Source organism: Coturnix japonica, chromosome 1 (assembly GCF_054131305.1).
Source record: "Coturnix japonica strain WE chromosome 1, WE-NBRP24, whole genome shotgun sequence".
In the NCBI taxonomy this organism is placed as follows: Eukaryota; Metazoa; Chordata; class Aves; order Galliformes; family Phasianidae; genus Coturnix; species Coturnix japonica.
Window position 1 is genome coordinate 29,519,300 of NC_140663.1, and position 23,140 is coordinate 29,542,439.

Below are 23,140 nucleotides of genomic sequence, written 5' to 3' on the forward strand. Positions count from 1 at the left end.
TCTCCCCAGAGATTTCTCCAAGCTAAACAAGCCCAGTTCCTTCAACCTTTCCTCACAGGTGCTCCAGCCCTTTGATCATCTTAGTGGTCCTCCTCTGGACCTGCTCCAAGAGCTCCATGTCCTTCCTTTACTGGGGGCCCCAGGCCTGGATGCAGTACTCCAGATGGGGCCTCACAAGGACCAAGCAGAGGAGGACAATCACCTCCCTTTCCCTTCTGGCCACCCCTTTTTAATGCAGCCCAGAACACAGTTGACCTTCCAGGCTAGAGCTACATAACAGCCAGATTAAAGAAGCTTAATGATTCTCAGTCAAATCCTTGATGGGAAAATCAAAACCATGAAGAAGAACTTTATGACATTCTCACTGTTTGTTTTGATAAAATACTGGCAGGCATTGGCAGTTATATACTTCTTAGCCTTGCTAGTTCAAGACACACAGACCACTTCTGCTGTCAGGACACAGTTCAGACTTACAGCTATAGACTCAGTGGCAGGCAGCTGCCATGACAAGGACTGAAAGACCCTTGCAGGTGTCTGTCTTGCAGCTAAACTAAAATAGAAGGCAGTAAAATTGCTTGCTTTATCTTCATGCAGTAGCTCATTGCTGAGGTTATGCTAAGTGCTACTGTGACAAAAATAATGAACATTGAATATGCCTTTAGACTGTGCATTTGTTTTATTGTTTTGAAACTCCACAAGCAGCTTCGTACACTCATTCAGTGTTTACTTACTCATTCATGTGAAAATTCTTCCTCTCATCTCCACCTATTAAACTACAGTACAATAAATTCTTGTTCTGGAGTTAACTACACTTCTACAATGCTCCCAACAACAGAAGTTGACTTGAGAAATAAATTTAATTACTATCATGTACTTTATGATTTACAAGGGTTGCTCTGAAAGTAATGCCTCCTATTTTATTATGTTGGCCCACAACATCAGAGGCATCACATTATATTATGTTGCCATGATACAGATGGCAGCAGAAGTGCAGCCAGACAAAATGGCATCTGGCACAGAAGTGTGTATGAATCACAGAATCATAGAATTGCTCATGTTGGAAAAGATCTTAAACATCACTGAGTCCAACCACAACCCAACCATACCACCCTAACTCTAACAACCCTCTGCTAAATCATGTCCCTAAGCACCACATCCAAATGGATTTTAAACACATCCAGGAATGGTGACTCAACCACCTCCCTGGGGAGCCTATTGCAGTGCTTAACAACTCTTTCTGTAAAGAAGTTTTTCCTGATATCAAACCTAGACCTCCACTGGTTACACTTGAGGCCATTTCCCCTCTTCCTGTCACCTGTCACCAGTGAGAAGAGACCAGCCCTGCTCTCACTGTAAGCACCTTTCAGATACTGGAAGAGAGCAATAAGGTCTCTCCTCAGCCTCCTTTTCCCCAGACTAAACAGCCCCAGTTCCTTCAGTTTCTCCTCATAGGGCATATTCTCCAAGCCCTTCACAAGCCTTGTCTGCACCTGCACCAGCACCTCCATGTCCTTTCTGTACTGAGGTGCCCAAAACTGAACACAGTACTTGAGATGAGGCCTCACCAATGCCGAGTACAGGGGCAGGATGACTTCCCTGGTCCTGCTCATCACACCATTCCAGATACAAGCCAGGATGCCATTGGCCTTCTTGGCCACCTGGGCACACTGCTGGCTCATATTCAGCTGACTGTCCATCAGCACACCAAAGTCCCTTTCCATCAGGCAGCTTTCCAGCCACTCTTCCCCAAGCCTGTAGGGTTGCCTGGGGTGGTTGTGACCAAAATGCAGGACCTGACACTTGGCCCTGTTAAAACTCATACAGTTTGCTTTGGCCTATTGATTCAGTCTATCCAGGTCCCTCTGTAGAGCTCTTTTCCACTCAGGCAGATCAACACTCTCTCCCAACTTGGCGTCGTCAGCAAACTTAGGGTGCACTCAATCCCCTAATCAAGATTGTTAGTAAAGATGATAAATAGAAATGACCAGTGTGTATCATTTAATTCCTTCATGAGGGAAAAAAATGCACCTACTGACATTGAACAGTGCTTACTAAATATTTATGGAGACCAAGCAGTGGATGTGAGCAGAGTGAGGCAGTGGGTGGTGTACTTCAGCAGTGGCAACAATGACCATGGCTAACCTGTGCTGGTGCAGACGTTTATGAGCACAGCGTGCAGGTTCTTGTTCATTGCTACCAAAAATGTATAGCTACTGTTGGCGACTATATTGAAAAACACCATTTTGTAGCTGAGATTTTTCTCCATCAAATAGTGTTATTGTGCTTTTTGGACCTGTTGTAGTAACAAAGGAAATAAGTAGGATTGCATTACCTGTCATGTCCATGAGTTTCATATTATAGGTCTGAAACTGTTATAAATCCTATACAAGTATCATAGATACATACTTTGGCACATCTTAAATTCTTACCACCAATTGTTAAACCACAAGTTTAGAGCAAATTATTCAATTTGACCAACTTGGACAAATATACATTCTACACATCTGCTGATAAAGGCCAGGATTCAGTGGTTTGGGTCCCTGACAAGACTATCCATTGTCATCTGAGATGCCCAAAGGGAAAAGACCAGCTAAGTGTATCCGATTCTGCATCCTCCTTGGAGGACACAAAAGGTACTCTACAGAACAGGTGTCCAATCTTTTGACTTGCCTGGGACACACTGAATGAAGAGAAACTGTCTTAGGACGATGTTTCAATTGTTGCTGAACAATGGGTCTGAGCCCAAAGAGGGTTGGGTCAGGCTGCTTGGCAGGGAAGGGCTGCCATCATCATAGTATGGGGTAGCAGGCAAGGCTAATTATTAAGTGTCCTGGGTCGCAGGCAAGTTTCTCCAGAGTGAAGTGATATGATGCACCTGAATCTTGCCCTTGATTTCCCTTGACTGTGAAGTTAAGTAGCTGCCATGAAGGTAGATAGCTATAAGTAGAAACATTTTAGGTGTCAGTTTCAAGTTGAATCCTGTCTCTAAAGTCCTCTTTGTTAGGCTATGAATAAATTTCCAACACCAGAAAACAGGCAGTAGTGCATTCCTCTTTATAACACAAAGCAGCAGCAAGATGACACAAAAAGACTTTTACCCTCTGTACATCACTTAAATCTCTAAAGAAGAAGTTTCTATTGTCATTAAATTAGGACATTGCAATTTTGAATGCATCTTTGCAAAGGTTCTTTGTGTAACAATAAAATAAATCTCAGTTACAGGGATATTTACTTTGAATCCAATGTAGCTCATTTGGGGTTTTGTTTGTTTGTGTGAAAAGATGTCTAGAAAGATTTCTTTTCAAAATTCTTATGATTGCTTGGAAATTTTATTTGATGATGCACTATTATTACTTTTCTCCCCCAAAAAACTGTGGATTTAATATGTTTTTGAGCAGAGGCTCCAAGATTAAAAAGAATAACTTCAACAAATAAAATTACTATCATACATTTGGACAGGCAAAGAAACATAATACCATGAGACTACTACTTCACCTAGCTGTATCATTCCAATTCCAAAATTGAATCACTGGGAAAAATATTTTCAGGCCAATCGAGTAACACAATAGTAAAACACAATTGTAGCTGTTCTCCTGCTTCCAGACTTGCTAATGTCGGTTAAAGGTAATTCCACCTACAAGTTTTATTAGCGTTGAAAATGCTGAAAGGTGGTTCCACCTTCACCTTTTCAATCAAAACCAGCCACCCAAAGAGTTTTTATTATGAGAGATTCATAGAGTGAATTTCAGAGTATCTGCAACAGTTACATGAAGGGCTCCACTCTCTTTTCTCTGACAGATTTAGGCCATCTGAGCAGGTTTTCTCTTTCCCTCATCACCTCAGAGACCAAAATTAAAAAGGAGGTGTGTGGCACTCAGTCTGAAAGCTTTAAAGTATTGAGAACTAGCAGAGAAACTGAACATGCAGCATTAACCACAGAGGGGCATTGTGCTATTTTAATAACTAACAGTAACAACAGGATTGCTGGCAGTTATAAAATTAGATGCGTCCCTGTCCTGTTGCTGAAGACCTTTAACATTTTTCTCAGGAAGCTGCTCAGTTACGGAGATCTTTGAGCAACTGCATAAGGCAAGACAACCTGGGCTGCCAACAGGAAGAGAGGAACTGAAGAGTAAGACAGCCCTTGTTTTTAAATCTATTTTATATTTTGCTACAATTGATTCTTAGCGTTAAAAATAACCAATTTTTTTTTCTGGTTGTTCTTTTTAGAACCAGTTACAGACCACTTAGACGTATTAAGGAAATGCAGCCTTGCAAGTGAGAACATACTGGCAAAATAATGACTACACTCAAGGAGAGAGAAATGAATAGAGGCTTGAAAGCACTCAGGGATAGGAGAAATGCTCTCAAACAGTAAAGAGAAGAAAAATAGACTTAATTCAGAAATCACAACAAGCTCATTGGAAATTTAACTGGTAAAATAAAACTTGTAGAAAATTACTACCATAAATTATTATGCTGGGAAACCCAGAAAAAAAAAATGAAAAGCAAGTTCTACTTCATTATCACACCACTTCTAAAGTAATCCAGCATTGCTACTAATTCAACTTAGAAACACACTTCCTGTAGAAGCATGCATTTATAAGTAGGAAGAAGTTCTTAACTATTAGTACACAAGTACTGACCAAGTATTTCATTCAATAATAGTCAAGGGGAAAAAAAAAACAAAAAACAAACAAACAAAAAAAAAAACCATTAAAAAAATCTAATGGACTGATAGATTTCATTTCATTTGTCTAAGGAAATGTTTCTTGGACAGAAGCCTAAGCTAAAGACTGTTTAAATGTAAAAAACGAAGGGCACGCGCAATCTCTTCATTCTCATTCTCCTCCAATTATTATCCCGTCTTCTTCAGTGCTACAAAGTATTTGCTACAGTTTAGAATGAACTGGTCTGGAACAAACCTGGGTTCCATGGTAAAGTCCTAGGCAGGCATTCCTTTCTGGTATATATGGTTAGAGAGTTCTCAGAAACACAAATGAAATTACTTCAATATATAAAATGAGCACGAAATAGAGACAGAACAAAAGGCACAGGCCAAGGTCAGTTTCTTTCCTCTGAAACAGGAACAACATCTTAACACTTGCAAGGATTAGCATTATATAAGTTCTACTGTATTAGTGTTACGTGAAATATTGGCCACCACCAAACAATGGAAGGCATATGACAAAGCATTAGGCAAAGAAAAAAGTAGTATTTTTCTCCCTGCTTCACATTCCAATTTCCTTCTTTTTTTAGAGTCTGTTCTCATTTGTTCTCTGACTCCAAGTAGACCAGAAGTTTCTTAATGGAGCAACTTCAGAAAAGAGAACTCCTGGATAAAAACTAAATGTCTTTATCAGGACCACAGTCACCAGAGAAACTTAACCACAACTCAGCAAAATAAAACAAAGGAAGATTTTGCCCATGAATCTATTTCCTTTTCCAGTGGGCTCCAATGACAGGCTTCTTTAACAAGCAATTAAATGACTTCAAGAACTCGCTAGACATGAGAAGAAGAGACTAAGAGAATAACAATTTTTAAAAGATAATTTCTACTAGAAACAATTACACTGCATGAGCCAACATATAATTACACACTGAGCTCCAGCATCATCTCTGCCTCCACAAAAGTCATCTAGTACCAGAAACCCCTATGCCTGACTCATCCTGTGGCAAAGACCATCTGAGAAAATAGTACTCAGCCAACAAACATCCCCGAAGGTGCTAAAACAGAGAAAAGTATAATTCTCTAAAACTTTACAATCTGTCATTACTGCGATCTGAACTCCAGAGCCCACAGCTTAATCAGGTATGTACTGCAGACAGAAAAATGATGCACATTTCTCTCTAGGTTTCCATTGATAATGTAAACTGATACACACATTTTCCAAATGTCATACAGCCATTCATACATAAGCAGCTCGTGGCATTTTTAGAATTGTTATATTTACTGAGACTAACTGTCCTTTATAAGCAAGTGAAGTGCCTCCACCCTTCCCCTCATACCCATTCCACTTAAGCATGTTGCAAAAGAAAGCGTTCAGGTGAATTCTGAATATCTCCAGAGAATGAGATTCCAGGACCTCTCTTGGCAGCCTGCTCCAGTGCTCTGTCACCTTCAAAATAAAGAAGTTTTCTTCATGTTCAGATGGAGATTCTTGTGCTCCATTTTGTGCCCACCATCCGTTGTTCTGTCACTCATCACTGCTGAAAAGATTCTGGCCTCGTCCATTTGACTCTATCCACTGGAAACTTATGAGCATTGATCAGATCCCCTCTCAGTCTTCTGTGCTGCAGGCTCAACAGTTCTAGGTCTCTCAGCCTTTCCTCATACAGTAGATGCTCCAGGTCCCATTCATTTTTGTGGGCCTCTGCTGGACTCTCTCTAGAATTTTCCTGATGTTATTGAACTGGGAAGCCCAGAACTGGACACAGTATTCCAGTTGTAGCCTCACCTGTGCAGAGTAGAGAGGGAGGATCATCTCCCACAAGCTCCAGGTTATGTGCCTTGTGACATAGGATACCATTGGCTTTTCTTGGCCACAGTGGCACACTGCTGGCTCACAGTCAACCTGTTGTCCACCAGGACATCCAGGTCCTTCTCTGCAGAGCTTCTCCACAGCAGGTCAGCCCCTAATCTGTACTGATGTATGCAGTTACTCCTCTCCAGGTGTAAGACTCTACATTTGCCCTTGTTGAATCTCATGAGGCTCCTTTCCACCCACCTCTCCAGACTGCACAAGTCTATCTGAACTCTGCACAGAGTTCTGGTGTGTCAGCTGTTCTTTTCAGTCGCACGTCAGCAAATTTGCTGATAGTGCATGCTATCCCTTCATCCAGGTCACTGATGAAGATGCTAAACAGTATCAACACCCGGGGAACACTGCTAGTTACAGTACTTCAGCTAGACTCTGTGCTGCTGATCACAACCTTCTAAGCTCTGCCAGTCATCCAGTTCTCAATCCACCTCTCCATCAACATAGACAACTACTCTCCCCTCATCCACTTCTCATCTACTCAGCCAGTTATGACATCCTAGAAGGCTACCATATTGGTCAAGCATGATTTTCCTTTTGTGAATCTATGTTGATTACTCTTGGTAACCTCCTTTTCTTCCATTTGCACACACTTCTCTTGGAAAGAGACTATGAGTTACAAAAAACTGCTAGAATTAAGATGTTGAGTGAAAGACTGAAACACAAAACACAGAATAACTTTGAACTTAGGGATTAAATGACAGCTGGTTGCTTTCTTTTCAGTAATTACTGAATTATTGAATATACTGGAGCACAAGCCTTATAAGGAGAGGCTGAGGGAGCTGGGATTGTTTAGCCTGAAAAAGAGGAGGCTCAGAGGAGACTTCATTGCTCTTTATAGCTTTCTGAAAGAAGGCTGAGGCAAGGTGGGGATCAACCTCTTCTCTCAGGTATCAGTGATAGGAGAAGAGGGAATGGCCTTAAGTTGCTCCAGGTGAAGTTCAGTGGAATATTAAGAAACATTTTTTTTTCCAGAAAGAATGGTGAGGCAATGGGACAGGGTGGTGGTGGTGTCACTGTCCATGGATATGTTCAAGAAATGTGTGGATGTCATACTGAGGGACATGGTCAGCGGGAAACATTGGTGATAGGTGGATGGTTGGACTGGATGCTCTTAGAGGTTTTTTCCAACCTTGGGGATTCTATGGTTCTATAAAATATTAAAGTTCAGGTAATATTAGACATACTCATATTTTTATTTTATCCCTTTCCTTAATGGTTAAGAAGTTTGGAGGAATAACAGATATTCTGCTTTAAAAATGCAGCTTTGAATCGTCTTAATTGTTCACTAGTGAGAAATATTTCAGGCGACAGAATCAGGTCTGTCATGTTACTTTGCCAAAAAAAAAAAAAAAACAGAAAAAACAGAAAAAAATTGCTACAAAACAGAAGTAGTGGTGGACCAAAACATTCCAGCTTCACGAGAAATAAAGGAAACAAAGCTGTCATTCAAAAGGGAGTGGAAAGGCATCTAGGACCCAGATAAACCATGAATTTAGAGTGTCCACACGTTTATCATGTATCATTCAGATATTGCAGTCTTTTTAAACCAATACAGGTTCAGAGAAATTTCCCCCAGTTAATGTTTTTGACATTATTTCCACAAAGTAACTGTGAGAACTGGGCACGAGTTCTGATGAGCAACAAAGGAGGCTGACAGAAACATACTTAGAGTACAGCTTCAACACAGGGTTCACAGTTGAAAGAGGATGACTTAAAAATATACATTTCTACTTCCTGCCATGGCAAGATCATGGACAAAATTTCCCTCTGACAATCATTCCTACATTTTGCTAAAGTGTAATTCTAAGTAGTAGAGGAAAAAAAAAAATACAGATTTGAACCACAGGCAAAGCTATTAGCAGAATGCATTTGAATTTACAACATTTAGTGTTTATTCACCAGCTAGATATAATTAAGCACAATGACTGAACCAGAACTACATTGCCTGAACTAGTAGAAATTGTTGAATTTAATAAGTACACAGATGTAAGGCAAGGTGTGAGCTACAAAGATTGAACTCGCTCAGCTGAGTCATTTGTAATATTTTTAACAAAATTTTTTATTTATTAAAAATTGTTCTAACAAATTGAACATCCAGATTAATGAAAGAAAATATGAGAATAACATCCCAATTCCATGAAGATCACTCCTATGCAATATGTATGGAGTATTGCTTGTGTCTTCGTATAACTTTACCCAAAATATTCTCCTGGGGTGGAGTCAAAACAAAAATAAATTACCCATCCATTTGTTTGGTTTTTTTTTTTCATTTTGTGTGTTATTAAAATAGCATACACAGTAGTCTTGTCTATATTACTGTTACAACATGGTGGCATTGGACTGACATAACGGTCTTAAGGAGTTTCCAAATATAAATATATTCTAATGAGATAATCCCTAGAGCATAGATATGGAGAAATGCTATCTAAATAATGTCACTTCTATTGCAGAATTGGTTTCAAATTAATTGTTTCTTTCTAAAGCTATAATTATCAGGAGGAATGTAGTTAGTCAGAAAAGATGAAGTTAAAAAGTGCATAATGTTTAATAGCTCATTAAATAGAAAATATACTGTAAATTTGGGAATCAGAATGACTTGCAGCTTACTGTGAGATGATGGGTCATGGCATATGAAAAGAGACTTTTTTGGCAGGAAAGCAATTTGGTAATGCTGACTGCAGACTGCGTTTTCTTGACATTCCGAAAGATCATATGACACCAATGCAGATGAGGCGAACAGTGAGGAGAAAAGGAAGGGCAAGGAGAGATAGAGGAGAAAAAGTTAGTTATGAGTGGCTGGGTGGATGATGAGAAAGAGGGGAATACAAGTGTCATTACTGCAAGTTCAAAATTCAAAGTGGGAATGAGTATAAGATTCTCGAAGAGAGCACATTCATGCAGCTGTAGTGATAGCAGTGTCAGCACTTTTCTCACATGGACTTTTACTTTGAATATAAGTGAATAATTAGCGATTTTACATATTTGTTTTTATCACAACAATGCATGGTGACTATTCTGCACCAATTGCTCTGAGTATGTTTTAAAAAGCATACTTAGTTTTATAAGAGTGTGAAGTGTGTATCTGCCAGACATCAAATCTGTATTTATAACAGATGCAACAAATCAAAGCAAGTCTAAAGAAAGTCTAAAACATAGAGGAATAATAAAAACAAAAATAAAAATATATATATCATAGCCTCAAAATGAAAGCTCAGAAAGGCTGAGCTAAGCTCAAACTTCCTCCTAGTACATTTACACATGAGCAGTGACCCCAGCATCCATATGAGAGGATGCCAACATGATCAGAGTGGGGGAAGGCAGCTGTGCAATTGCAGCCAGTCACAAGATTAGGCCATGCAGCCCATACGGGCCTCCACAAACATGACAGTTAAAGCCCCACACATCCTCATAATGTCATCTAAGAGCATGAAGTGACGTATGGGGCTCTGCAGCATGTGGGCACAGACTCCCATATTTATCACATGCATCTGAAGAGAGGAAGAAAGTTGCCCAGAGTTCTTTTTGACCACTAAGTGGTAAAGGAATACTTCTATCAAATTATAATGTTTAATAACAGAATATAAAACAATGATTTTGCCATAAAGGAGAATGAATGCACATTCATTTTCTTCATGGGGAAGAAACACATCTCCTAAGGCTGGAGTTTAACAAGCACGTGGGTTCACGGCTACATTTCTTTAAGCAAACACCTTGGTTAAGTGCAGTGCCTTCGTTAAGAAGATCTGTGTGCTTTGACAGTAGTGTGTTTGAAGTATTATCTTAATCCCAGTGTAAGAGATTTCCTTCATGGTTTTAGATTGAACAGAAAAAAGCAGGATCATATAACAAGAAGTGTCAGGCAACATAACAATGTATCTGAATTTATAGCTTGTTATGTTAGCATACAAATACAATTTTTCTCGTCTTGATTCCAGTGAGCTTATAAACCAGAACTTATCTCACTGTATTTACCACTGTTACCAGACATCAAGATAAAATTTACCACCTCACTTAAGTATAAATTACTTGTTACAACGTAGAGATTTTAAAAAATAAAATAAAATAAAAATCAAAGCTAAATAAACACAAAGTAACACAGTGCAGAGAGAGTATTGTTCTACTGCCATAGCACAGCAGTAGATCTTTTTTTTTCCCTGCATTTAAGCTTTAAACATGACCTCATTTCTTGCAGGAAAACCACAGCCTGATATACTTTGTCCGAAAGTGATATTTTACTTCAGTGTCACACCAGTACCTTCACATTTGAAGAATCACATGACCATAATTGTAGTTTCTAATACTCACAGAATACAAGGTACTGGCAGAATCTTTCTGCACATTACCTGCTGTTATATAGCCTCTGTTCTGAAGATAAATGAATGTTTACAGAAGGCATAGGGCTGACAACCCATAGAAACAAAGCTCAAGCCTTGAATCTGTACCCAGAATACAGACACAAACATAGCCGTTACAGCAGCACCCCACCCACATGCCTTCAACATGGATCTCTCCAAGCAGTTGGCAACATTTATTCAGGCTCCCTTCAGAAAAGTCTGCAAGCACATAATTAATTTGACTAGTCCCATTGAAGCCACATGCTTGCAACTGAAATGCCTTGCTTGATCAGAGCTCAGTTTCTGCCTCGCTGTGCACACAGCAGGTGCACATCCTCATTTTTGCCAGCGGTGACTTTTATGGTCTGGCCAGTTAGTTATACAATAAAAAACAGACCAAAACTACTAACTCATTTTAGATAAACCATGAAACAAGCTTCAGATAATACTAACTCTCATCCAGTCCTGGAAAAGATCCAAATCTCAGTCAGTCTGCTACATACAAATGGCACAGAATGACATTATTTTTCCTCAGAGCCATCAAGCCACCCTGACATGCTTTGCAGTGCCGTTAAGTGCAATGATACAACAGCTAATGATGAATTATGGCTGAGTCTGAAAATCAAAATACCAAGTGGATATCTTACATAGAAGCAAACACCAAAAAGTCTCAACTGAAAGGGGATCAAGAAGTGTATTGTTTCAACATAACGCTCACAGACCTCCTGTTTGTGTGACCACAAAGAAGGTCCATAACCTGAACCTGCACACTGAAGGCCTTGGGACAAGTTTGCAGTATGTGGTTTCATATGGTGAGGAAGAACTCACAAGCAAAGACTGTAACCAAGAAGAGTGCCCTGCAGAGATGCTCAGAGGGGCACAAAAAGCCATTTGGTTATCCAGGGGCAGCACTACATCCCTTGCCTCATCCCATGGCACAGCAAGTCAGACAGGCATGAGGACAGGGGCAAACAGCACACAGCCCTCCAGGCTGTAGTGAGATGGAGCAGAGGCCACTGCTCCACCTTATCAATATGTGATGCAGAAACTGCAGTGGGGGGAGCAGGAGGGAAAAAGCCGATACGAGAGCATCAGTACAAATGTGAGAGACTTGTCAGGTCTGTGCTCCTGTCTCCAAAGGAGCTGGTGTGAGACTGCATGTTACTGAGAGATTTATTTTAAAACGTATTATATCTTGCCTCTTTTTTTCTTTTCTTTTCTTTTTTTTTAAAGGAAAAAGGAAGAGAAAGCAAAAACAGAAGACAATTGCAGAGTCTGGTTCTAATAAGCCAGTTAAAATATACAGTGCTGCAATTACGCCTCCATGCATTTCAAAAAGGAAACTGCTTTATCAGATCAAGCCAGTGGTCCATCTAGTCCAGTGCCTCATCTTCAAATAATGAATGGTAATACTGCAACAGAGGCAAGAAATCTTCTACAAAACCAGGGACCAGCATGCAACCAAAAATAAAGACTGGGATATTTATTTCAAAAATACTTCATATTAAGTAGTCCATTTCTTAATTGTTTTGTTATTTATACAGCTGAGTAGTTTGCTGAACTGTGCTTCTGTATTTATTCATTTGCAAAGCTGGACAATCTAAAGCACCTTACACCACTTCAGTTCCAAGTCACGATTTAAGTATAGAAGATTACCAAACAACTCACAGTCTAAAAAGAACTCTACTTGATTTCATCTGCACACTGCCCTGTCCCATGGCTCTCCCTTCAGCATTGTTAGAGAGATGCTCGCAGTACAGGAGGCTGTGTACAGTGCTGTCCTGGTGCTGTGAGACCTGTGTTCAGGTTTCCTATTACAAGATCAGCAAGATGTGAAGTAGGACTCCTTGAATATGTAAGCCATTAACACAGTACAGATTGCAAGGTTTGATGAGCTTTAAACAAGGGACAAACATAACTTCCTAATTTTTATGCATGCAATTATATATGCGATTGCTTCCATACTGCAAGGAGGAGGGATCAAATGTATAGAAAACATTTTCTAGGGCCTCATCAAGCAACAGCTACTGCTACAATGCTTCCCACAGATCGGTGTTCTAACACAAGAAAATGCTAAGAAAGCTTTTTTTTTTTTTTTAACATGACTTTTCCCATTTTTTCTAAGTATATGGTGTTCTACCATAACTAGGACTGTAAAGCATTATGTCTGAATTTTTTCTTTCTTCTTCGAAAGTGTTTTTCAAAACACGCTGCATGAAAGAAGTTCTGTAAAAACTCCTCGAATTGTTTATCTTAAAAATGTGACTGTTTTCCAATCGCAGTAAGAAAAAGTACATTAGGTGGCCATTATTATTTTGTCTTCTCTTTTGATAAATAACTGACTCTCTATGGTAACTACAAATGACTGCAAAGGCATAGAAAGAATCAAAGCACAGAAATCACAACCTTTCCAAGTTCTACCAAGAGCAAAAGGAGATTGCACTCAACACTGAATGATGTTGCTGATGATGTTTCCACATTCATTCCCATGTCTCATTTTATAATTCTGACTTAGTTATGAAGACTGTTTTGAAGCATAAATTGACAGCTTGCAAAGCTGGGCCAAATTTCCTGTTAAAATAGCCCTAACAGTGGATTTGGGTATTTCAAAACAGTTTCAAAGCCACTTACAATGGATTCTGTGAAGCTCAGTTATAGTATGTAAATGTTTTCTCACCCTAAAAAAAAAGCAATTGAAATCCTTTTTAGGTGCACACTTAAATTCACTGATCTAAAGATAATGGAGCAAATCTCCAGCTGGTTTCAAATGTCAGCACTTCAACTACTTCAATGGAGCAATGAAAGTCCACATCAGTTCAGGATGCCCCTCTTAACACATAAAAATGGTCATGAATGGGGCCAGATCAGTGTTCGGCTCTGCTGACATGGGAGGACCCTTCTGTTATATTCATCCAAGCATAACTTTTGTCTCAATCCCTTAAAAACACGGCATTTCAAAGGGAAAACGGAAAACGTGTTTTCAAATGAAAAGTGGTTGCTACCTGAATTATCTGCAGATACAGCAGAAGATCAATGAGAGAAAGACAACAAGCATGTCATTCAAATGAGATGCGTAAATATGAGGCTGAGCACTAATTAATTACATTTGTGGAGTCTTTACCTTGCCGTAGCCTCTGTATCATTATGAAGTCTGTTTGCTTTCAGTTATTTTCTTTGTTTGATGACATTTAACTAATAAATACATTGACGAATTGCAACAGCAAATGCCACCCGTTTATCACAAAAACACAAAGTGCTCATGTTTCTGATACAGTGAAGTTAAAGGATTTTTCATTGTTGTTTGAACTTTCAGTACTTAACAAAGGAAATAATATTGCTTTCCTGGATAAACTTCCTGATCTTTATTTTAATTTTCAGTGAACAAACAGCTGCAGAATAATGTGACTTAATGAAGCGTTTCTAATGAAATACTGCAGAAGTTAAAAGAGGGATGCAGAGCTGCTGGTTTACCGATAGTTGCATCATTTGGAACAATTTTTCAAGATGGGGATCACATTTTTCTGCAGATGAGTATTAAGTAATGTGACTTTTCTGTCTTCCAAAGTCAGTTGTTTCCTTTAACGGGTTCGCAGTTTTCTATTACTTATTAATAGGAAGTAAAACACACAATATAATTAATGCATCATACTGCTCATGCACTATTTATGCTTTACACAGGTTGGTGAGTAGTAATACAGCCAGCAATAAATTTATGTGCGAAGATGTTCAGATCTAAAAAGACACCACAGTACATTTTTCTCACCAGAAACATATAGCCTGCATTTGTAAAGAGGTCCTTTATCAAGCCTGTCATCACCTGCCATGAAATTATGAAAGTTCTTGGTTGCTACATGTTTTTCTTCTGCCACAATTCAGTGTAAAGTATTATTTGCTCTATGTAAATCTAGACAGGGTTCAATGAATCATCACTTTGCAACTTGCCAGTAAAGCAATCTCCAACATCCGTCTGTAGACACATCTATTTACTTCCGTGCAGAACTAGTTATTCGTGTATTCCCTACTGGAATTACTGACTGCTTTGCAAGAACCTACACACAAAGCTGAGAACCCTCTGCTCGTAGGAAGAGATGGGAAAAAGGTTACCTCATGTATCCAACATGATAAAAGACACTGCCACGTTACTCATCATTCTCTGATTATAACAATATGACAGGAATCAAGATTTTATCTCAAAGTCAGCCATTACCAGCAGCACATACAAAATTAATAGCACGTTTTTGAGAACCCCCTTATGTTCAAACAACATATGAAGCACTGAATAGTAATTCTGAGCTGCAATCAACCAGTGGAGCAAAGCTTTCCTCTAAAATTACAGCACTTGGAGAGTTTACATTTATAACAGTGACAGTACTGGAGTTTGGGGAATTGGGACTCCGTGAAACCAAAAAAACACACACAGCTTTTAACATCGCCTCAGCAGCATCGGTTCTCCCAAATAAATTTTTAATAATGAAATTTCTATGAATTACTTTCCTACTGTTCATCACACACAAAATAATTTAGAGGCAACCGGTATGAAATGACTGCGCAATTACTGTGGGAAAAGCACCATCGATGTAACCCTTTGCCACCCCCTGATAACAACACCTCCATGTGCACTTTCCCAACTTCAGCTGAGCTGCACTCCCCGTGCTACTAAACGACTCCTTCATGCATACTCTGTGCTACACAACATCATCTTAATATATCAAATGGACTTCACTTAGATCAGCCCATAAAGTAGCTCTAAAGTATTAAACATGTGGCGAGTTGAATGCTAATGTCTGGAACTGCTCGGTGAAACAGAGAGACCGGATAGCAATTATCATTTAGTCAATAGTAATTTAAATGCATCCAGCGCTGCCAGAAGACCCCAAGACCTCCAATGTTTTATGGGGCTTCTAGGGATAGGGGTTGAGTGTGTTTATTATTCCAACTGAGGGTTCTCCAGGAGCTGAAGCACGGTTCTTTGAATGCAGAGCCGGAGTCGACCGGAGGTGAGTGGGAGCAGTGAAGTGCCCAGTGCTTTGCAGAAATACTGATTATCTCAGAGCAAATGCTGGAGACAGACAACTGTAACTACACATATAATTTAAAATGCTTCAAGCAATGATTTTTAACTCCTGGTAAGAATGAAGCGCACTGCAGAGATGTATCTGACAACTCCTAACTGGGCAGCATAGGCTATTTCTCCGTATTCTTTGCACAGATTAGGGGTATCCGATAGTACAGTTCAATGGGAACAACACGGATTATGTTCAAACTTTGCCTTGCAGTGCCATGAATGGCATGGTGCAAGGGGAAAGCCTTTTCACTGCGGAATACAGAGCACGTAACATTCAATGGTAAACGAGTTCACGGAAACGGAAGGGAAGCAAGGACAAGACAGGCTTCGTACCCTGCACCACAACTTGGGGAGCGTTATAACAATGAGTAAAAGGAGCCACTAACCATGCCTTGAGAGCTCGTTTTGTTAAACGGTTCATAAACAGACCGAGGGCTGTTAACCTCCGCCTGAAGCCGTCCGCTGCCCGGGGCTGAAGCGAGCCCCTTCCCCACCCACACGGCCGGGCTGACAGACCGGTGGGCTTCTCAAAACTGTTTGGTTCTCTAAAACCAACTCCAATTACAACCAAAACCTCGCAGTTCTGCCGCCGGAGCGGCGGAGGCGGCTCCCTCCCAGCCACGCTCCCCAACTTTCGGACAGTGGAGGGGGGGAGGGAAGGAGGCCGGCATCGCCCCGCAGCCCGGCCCGGCCCCGCGGCACATCCCGGCTCGGCTCACGGACACCGCCCGCTCCGCTCACACCTACCTGCGGCCGCTCCGCACTGCTGGAAGCACCCCGCGCTCGGCCGCCTCCCGTCAGCGGGGAGCTCCGGCCTCAGCGCCCGAGCATCGCCGGCACACGGCCCGCGGCATGGAGCGGCTCCGCGCCCGGCTCCTCGCCGCTCGGTTCAGCCTCCCCGGGAGAAAGCAGAAATCCGACGGGGTGATGCCGCTGGGGGTGTTAAGTGCGTGGGGAACGAGGGGAGACTCGAAATATTTCTCGTGCACGATTTCAGAGTATTAAAAAAGAAAAGAAAAAAAAATATATACAGAAGTATAGGGATTCGCTGTCGGATAAGCAGCGGGTGAGGAAGTCCTGCAGCCCGGTGCGGCTCTGTCGGTCCGTGCGGTCCCGATTCAGCCCCGGCGGCAGAAGATGGGAGGAAAACCCGGCGCGTCCTGCAGCGATCCCAGCGTTACAGCGGCGCTGATTGGCCTGCCCGCCCCGCACGGCGCCGCGTCCCCCTCCTACTGCCTCCTTCTCCCTCTTGGGAAAAGTAAACAGAGAGACAGGGCTTCACCTGCAGCAGCAGCAGCCGCTGCCTGCGCTCTCGGCTCCGCACCGCGCAGAAGAGCGGAGGGACCCCGGGGCGACACGGGCAGCACCCAGAGCGCCGTGCCGGGGGTGGCAGACTCCCGTCTCCTCCCAGCCGCGTGTCTGCTCCGTGTGTCTCCTGCCCACTCGGTCCCGAGGCTGTGTTTGAGATAGGAGCGCTCCGCAGCAGCACCCACCGCCTACCCAGTGCCCGCGCACAGCGGGGCTGAGCCGCCGCCCCACGTGCGGCTCTTCCTCCTCTCTCGTCCCCTCCCCTGCAAACAGCGGGACGAGGGGCTGCCAAGTTTCACACGCTCACACACGTGGCCACCGGAAAGGAGCGGATCCCCGCCGTGCCGCACTCCCCCGGGACCTCGCTGGGCCACGGCCGGGCTGGGGAAGAGATGCCAGGCAGCGCCCCTGGGAAGTGAGCGGGGCTGCGGCCGGGGCAGGAGCGGGGCAGGGGCAGGAGGGAGGCGGCGGCGCCGGCAGCCAAAAGCTGGACTGTGTCTCCCTCCAGAGGGAGTCGAGAGGCACTTACGACGGCTCAGGCGGAGGGAAAAGCCCGACTTCCCCCAGCGGTGCCGGTGAATCCGTTCTCGCCGACCTGCGAGGCGGCAGGTGGTTTTATTAGGGGTCGGAGCCCAAAGGGCTCTCCTCCTTCTGCCTACCTCTGTTAACGGCCACGACAGCTGGTTGATAGAGGGAAGCGCTGGTGGGTGAGGGTAAGGAAAAGCGCAGCTTGCTGCCTTATTTCAGTGTGGTTTGTGCTGCTGAAAAAAAAGGATGCAGGGAGGTGGAGAGAGCCACAGGGCGTTCATTAATTGCAGTAATATCAAACACAGGGTCAGATTCTCGGTTTTCTCCCAGAATGCTTGTCCATTCCTAGGTTGAATGGAAATGATTGTGTGCTGGGTTAAGAAGCATTGATTTACTTAACCATTCATCGTCTTTTTTTTATTACAATCTGTACCACCTAACTTAATGGCAAGTGTTTGGAAAAGAAGTTTTTGTTGAGCCTTTAGCTGTCAGCACATCTTGTATGATGCTGATGGTCAACCATGTGAGAAGCTAAAGAAGGAAGCAATACCCCAACTGTTATGGTCACAGAATCACAGAATGACCCGTGTTGGAAGGGACCTCAAGGATCATGTAGTTCCAACCCCCCTGCCTGGCAGGGCCACCAAACATACACCTTTACTAGATCAGGTTGCCCAGGGCCCCGTCCAACCTGGCCTTGAACACCTCCAAGGACGGGGCATCCACAACCTCCCTGGGCAGCCTGTTCCAGGGCCTAACCATGCTCCTAGTGAAGAACTTCCCCCTAACATCCAACCTAAATCTTCCCTCTTTTAACTTAAAACCATTTCCCCGTGTCCTGCTATTGTCAGCCCTTTCAAAGAGGTTACTCCTCTCCTGGGAGTAAGTTCCCTTCAGGTATTGAAAGGCTGCAATGAGGTCACCCCGCAACCTTCTCTTCTCTAGGCTGAACAAACCCAACTCCCTCAGCCTGTCCTCATAGGGGAGGTGCTCCATGGTCCATGCTGGAGGTTTTCTGTGTAAGTAAGGATCTGTAGAATGTTTGAACTTATTTTATTTTATTTTATTTTATTTTATTTTATTTTATTTTATTTTATTTTATTTCAAATCAAGTGAAGCAGATCTGGAGGCCCATGCAATCAAAAAGAAAAGGCAAAAATAAATAAAGAGAGAGCTTAATTCTCACTGCCTCACACACAAATAGGACAGAATATAAAGAGGCTGGTGTGGAAAGGGCAAGCCAAAAGTAGGTTGGCACGTGGTTGGCACACCCACAGTTGAGGCCAGCACTGCAGCACACAAGGCTGCAACCTGCAGCCAAGTGAGAAGGCACTTGGTTATAAGGACAAATGTGGTCTTACTCATTGGAAGCTGTTAAAATAACATCACAATTTCCCATGTTGGTAACTGTATTTCTGCATCCACAAAGGGCTAAAAATATTTCAGAAGAGACTGAAACAACTGAAGTAACAAGACCATGCTGCAATCAGCAGTATAATTTCAATACATTGAGCAGACCTAGGGTAGTGTGAATCCACAAGGGCTGGATGCTCCTTCCCAGCAATGCAAAATGGCCACAGAGCCTGAATAAATAACAGAATGGATATTGGTTACTGTTGCATGGGCCAGTGTAGGACCACAAATATTGTTGCTGGATTAAAAGCAGCCACATAACGCCTGAAGTGCAGCTGTTGCACTTTAGACATAGCTAACACCTTGTAATTATGGGAGCACACAGATCTATATTAGCTGCTTTTATCATTACACTCCTGTTGACAGAGTATAGTGAGACCAGACAGTACTTGGCAGTTTCATGCTGATGTCCTGCTGTTACGGGAATCAGGAAAACACATCTAGAGACACACAACTACTGTAACCAAGTTAACACAAACAAGTCACATGCAAAAAAAAAAAAAAAAAAGAGAGAGAGAGAGAGAAATAGAAGGGAAAAAAACAAAACAAAACAGTAGAGAAAGCAACAGATAAGAGGTGTTCCACTTTGGAAAATGTAATCATTCTTTACAGTGTGGTGTTGTGGCACATGGGCAGTCGTACCTGTGTGCTGGCACAGTATGGCCAGCGTTCCCAGGAAGAGCTGAAATGATCCATTACACCTTTGCAGTACAGCTGGCTTTGCAGATGCTTACTTAGTAAGGCTGACTCATCTCCAAAGGTGCATTTAGGCATGCTGCACATACACTACATGATAAATCTACCATTTTCTGGAAGTACCAGATCGGCAGTCTTTATGCTACACAGCCTCAATTTATATCCTTCTGACTGGAAAATCCCCAACAGAATTCTGTGGCCATAGAACACAACACAGTTACAGAACACAGCTATTATATGAATGTCCTTTCTTGCTTTAGTTTTTGAGTTAGTGTCACTACATCTTACTTTTCTGGCTCTTCTACACACTGAAAGAAAAGCATAAAGCATAAAAACGGGCACTGGTTCTCACAACAGGTGTAATGTTTGGAACAACTTCAGTATTTCTATTTCAAGTTGAACAGTACAGCATAAAAAAAGAGGAAAGTAAAAAGTTATTTCAGAATGTGGCAGTTGCATGTATGTTGATTTAGTATGCTTTTACATACTGATTTTACTCTGAGGCATACATGTTCTGAGCTGCTGAATAGAAGAAAAGAACATTTTGGTGGACATGATGATTTTGCCTCTAAGAACTGATGACTTCCCTGGTGTCTACCAATAACTTTGCTCCTTTATCCTCACCGTGAGATCATTCCCCTCCTATCACTCACCATGCAATTGACTTGAACTTGCAATTGACTTAAACTAACTGCAAGTGCCAGTGACAGCACTGTTAGGTTCTCTGTTTCTCATTTTGTACATAAAAACATATTTTACTTGGGCCTGATATGAAGCATTTTCCTGTATCCTTTCATTGCCACCCCCTAATCTGGAGAAGAAGCATTCAACTTGTCCACCAGCATTCACAGGTCTTTTTCCGTAAAGGGGTTTTCTAGACAGTGTCAAGTTTGTGCTGTTGCATTTAAGTTATTGTGTACCAGGTGCTGGACTTGCATTTGTCTTTGTCAGAGTTGAAGAGAGCTCACTTCTCCAGCCTGTTTCGATTTCTCTGAGCACTGGCGCTGCCCTACAGCCTATTGACTGTTCCCCCACCTCAGTGTCACCTGTTGAGAGTGTTTGACACTCTGTCATGCATGCTGTTAGGGAGGGCTGTAAGCACATTGACTCCAGTATTGAACACTGAGGAATGCAATGATGACTGGCCACTGCTCTTTAAGCCTGCCACTTCAGCCAATTTGCACCCTTTTTATAAGCCAGTATCACAATATAAGCCAGTATCACAATATAAGCCATCCAGTATGTATCTATGCAATTTGGCTACAAGAATTTTATGGTAGACCACGTCAAAAAACATCAGTAGAGAAAAGATAAACATCCACTGTGCTCCTCTTCCCTACACAGCCAGTCATTTCGGTGAAGAAGGCAATCAAATTAGTAAGACACAGTTTGCCCTTATTGAATCTACAGTGACATTTCCAAATCACCTTCCTGGCCTTCATATGTGTGGAAATGGCTTCCAGTGGAATTTACTTCGTAACTTCCCTGGGATACAAGGGATGCTCCATAAGTAATGCCTCCCATTTTGTTATGTTGGCTCACAACATCAGAAACAAATGGTGGTGTTATGGCACTAGAGGCTGAACCTTCCCATCAATACTCCATTCCATTTTGTTGCCATGTGGCAGATGGTAGCAGAGGGGTAGTCTGACAAAATGGCATGGAAGTGCATCTGAAGCAAAGGTGTGGCACTGAGTTCCTCTGTGGAGAAAAATTGCACTCATTAACATTCATTGACACTTGCTGAATGTTTATGGAGACCAAAGAGTGGATGTGAGTATGATGAGGTGAAGGTTAGTACATTTCAGCAGTGGCAAAAGTGACATGGAAGACAAACCACTTTCTGGATGGCCACGCAGATTTTTACAGACACAGCATGCAGGCCCTTGTTCATCACTGTCAAAAATGCATTGCTAATGGTAGTGATTATGTTGAAAAAATAGTGTTTTGTAGATGAGAATTTGTCTATCAAATAGTGTTTATTTTCTGCTCCCCCAGTGCACTTGGATGCACCCGGTCCCACAGGTACATTTTTTAAGAGGGCCCTATTCTCCTTTCCCTATCACAGGTGGTACTGTGCTCCCCTAAACTCATCTGAAAAGCTGAGTTAAACAAAGATAAAGAAATCGTGGGATGAATACTGTTTGCCTGACCTACTGCATAGAGTATCATGCGAAAGGATCTATCTTCTTAAGCTATTTCATCAGAAAGAGCAAAATCCCCCAGGCTGTAAGAACTCTAGCTATTTTGAAACATAAAGATCCTTCTTTCTAATACTTTGTAAAGCACCTAAGCTCCCTAAAGGGGAAAGATTTAAAAACCTGCACTCCTCATTTTTCATTTGTTACCTCTTGACAAGTCACCACTGACCGTTTTTTTTAGGCCTTTTAAATATCATCATAAGGCACCATACTTTCTCCAGGTGTCGGAGACCCCATGCTACCATATTCAGCTTTTGAGTCTGGCTCTGGAGAGGCAAGTCCCAAAAAGTTGGGTGTTAGTACATTTTGTGTTGTGGCTCCAAAACTTTTCAAATCTACTTGGTCTGTATAGGGAAAAATAATCAGAAAGATTCAGGTTAGAAGTAGAGCAATATTTGACCACTCTCTCTTTTGGAAATAGACATCAATTTTATGTTGAACAAATCCTTTGCTTGATTACATTATGTATTTAATAAGCAATGTGTCTGTGCTTTATTACACTAAGAGGAACAGTCCAAGGGTGAAACATAGCAGGGTGGACATAGAGCCGCTTGTACTGCACAATAAAATTGTAAAGCAAGATTAAATGTAGTGCTGGTTGCTTATTAGAGGTAAAGTAAGTGCTACTCATGAACATGGGAAAAGCCCAAAGCTGAAAAATTATAGTCAGGAATAAAATGTGAGCAGTTTTTCCTCTTTTTCTTTTTTTTTTTTTTTTCCCAAACCATTTCTCCTACTACATCTGTGCAACACAACAGAAAATAGAAACCAACATTAAATCAGGCATTTCAAGAAAGAATCATAGAATTACCCAGGTTGGAAAAGACCTTGAAGATCATCAAGTCCAACCACAGCCTAACCTGTACCCTAACTCTAAAAACCCTCCACTAAATCATATCCCTGAGTACCACATCCAAACGGCTCTTATACACAACCAGGGATGGCAATTCAACCACCTCCCTGGGGAGCCTATTCCGGTACCTAACTACCCTTTCTGTAAAGAAGTTCTTCCTAATATCCAACCTAAAAAGAAATAGGAGAGGTGAAAGGTAT

General features: G+C 41.9%; 1 protein-coding gene across 10 annotated transcripts in view; it reads right to left on the reverse strand.

The window, feature by feature from the left end:
* Positions 1 to 17,625, reverse strand: part of TAFA2 (TAFA chemokine like family member 2) — a 174,375-nt gene extending 156,750 nt beyond the window's left edge. For 5 of the 10 annotated variants that reach the window (XR_001553437.3, XR_001553431.3, XR_014942273.1 and 2 more), the window contains exon 1: positions 16,689 to 17,442. The gene's annotated coding sequence lies outside the window, so the exon portion shown is untranslated. Of the gene's footprint in view, positions 1 to 16,688 lie in introns of all 10 variants that reach the window. The other 5 variants (XR_014942279.1, XR_001553434.3, XM_085536604.1 and 2 more) reach the window with 3 other exon arrangements.
* Between the last annotated feature and the right edge of the window lie 5,515 nt (positions 17,626 to 23,140).